At 32.0% G+C, this 1,715-nt stretch overlaps 1 long non-coding RNA gene across 1 annotated transcript; it reads left to right on the forward strand.

The window, feature by feature from the left end:
• The first annotated feature begins 434 nt into the window (after positions 1 to 434).
• LOC127831962 (uncharacterized) lies at positions 435 to 1,715 on the forward strand. Its single transcript, XR_008026583.1, has 4 exons — positions 435 to 854; positions 1,079 to 1,180; positions 1,313 to 1,372; positions 1,537 to 1,715. It is a non-coding gene; the product is annotated as an uncharacterized LOC127831962 (long non-coding RNA).

The following is a 1,715-nucleotide window of genomic DNA, read 5'->3' on the forward strand; positions in this document are numbered from 1 at the left end:
TTCATTTCAGTATCCTGTGGTAAGTACACTAACTTTCTATAATTTCATATTGAAATGTTTTGATGACTTGTATACTACTATGCAATGCTTAATGTTTTTTTTCATTTCAGTAGCCTGTTGGTAAGTACACTAACTTTCTATAATTTCATAGTGAACTGTTTTGATTACCTGTATTCTGCATTGTAAAATGTGTTTCTTTTTCATTTCAGTATGGCTGTGGTAAGTACACAAACTTTCTTTAATTTTCATATTGAACTGTTTTGATGACTTGTATACTGCTATGCAAAATGTCTGTTTTTCATTTCAGTAGCCTGTGGTAAGTATACTAACTTTCTATAATTTCATATTGAACTGTTTCGATGATTTGTATACTGCTATGCATTGCTAAATGTTTTTTTCATTTCAGTATAGCTGTGGTAAGTACACTAACTTTCTTTAATTTTCATATTGAACTGTTTTGATGACTTGTATTCTGCTATACAAAATGTGCTTTTTTCAATTTCAGGTCAGCAATGGTAAGTATATTGTGTTTCTTTATGTATAATTTTGTATACATATTGTTTTTTTCATCATAGCATGTTTTTTATATTTATGCTTTGTGTAAGTAAAATGTTCATAAATCATTCTTATCTTTAAACTAAAAATGTATTTTGATATGCAAAATGTCTGTATGATTTCAGTTGCCAGAGGTGAGTACCATAACAGTTGAAAAGTTAGTTTTGTTTAGTTAAAGTTTTGGTTCACAGTTTTGTTTGTTATTTGGCAAAATTTACATGTATGCATTGAGTCTTGATTTCAGCTCGATTGTGGACTGAAGAAGATTGCCAGCAGAGGGATTGGATACAAAATACAAAGTAAGTACTGAGTTTCTTACTAAAAGTTTTGAGTTGTATTCATTGTGTGTTAATATGCTATGATTGCTATGAACATGACTTTTGTATTTCAGCGAAGACAACATAGGTAAGTAAAATTGTTATCTGTTTCATGTTTACTGTTACAGTTCAATATTGTGTTTATAAATTGTAAGTTGTACAAACACATTCAAAAGTTTTTAATCATGCTTTCGATTTCATTTCAGCTTTACTGCTAGACGAGTGTTCTCTACTACTTGACGAGTCAGCTTTACTACCAGGCGAGCAGTGACAACAAGGCGCCTTTGTGGAAACAACACAACAAAAAAGTGAGTATTAGTTGAACAATTGATTGAAATTGTTTTACTGTATGTTATACTTAAATGCAAAATTGTGCACATAAATTGTAAGTTGTACAATTACAATGAAAGTTTCTGATCATGCTTTCTATTTCATTTCAGCTGTACTGCTAGACGAGCAGTGACAGAAAGGCGCCTGAACATGCAACACAAAACAAAAAAGTAAGTATCAGTTAAACAGTTGGTAGAGTTGTGTGTTTTTCTTTAGCAGTTTGTGTTTACTATTTTATTTGATACATGGTATATTACACATGCATGTTTTTATCATTTCAGGCTGTTTACTTTCATCGTTTACTGTTTAACACAATTTGCTTTTCTATTTTCAGTGCCAATATACAAACCTTGATGTGGACACCGAGTAGTCAATACATACGTGTGGCGTACAGCTGCGACAAAACCGTGGGTCCATCGCACCGATAACTCGAATATTGGCCCGCGTATGGACATCAGTGCAACTTTGTGAATCCATGTAACTTTGTGAATCCATGTAACATTGCGAATATGT

The sequence above is a fragment of the Dreissena polymorpha genome, chromosome 5 (genome assembly GCF_020536995.1).
Source record: "Dreissena polymorpha isolate Duluth1 chromosome 5, UMN_Dpol_1.0, whole genome shotgun sequence".
Lineage (NCBI taxonomy): Eukaryota > Metazoa > Mollusca > Bivalvia > Myida > Dreissenidae > Dreissena > Dreissena polymorpha.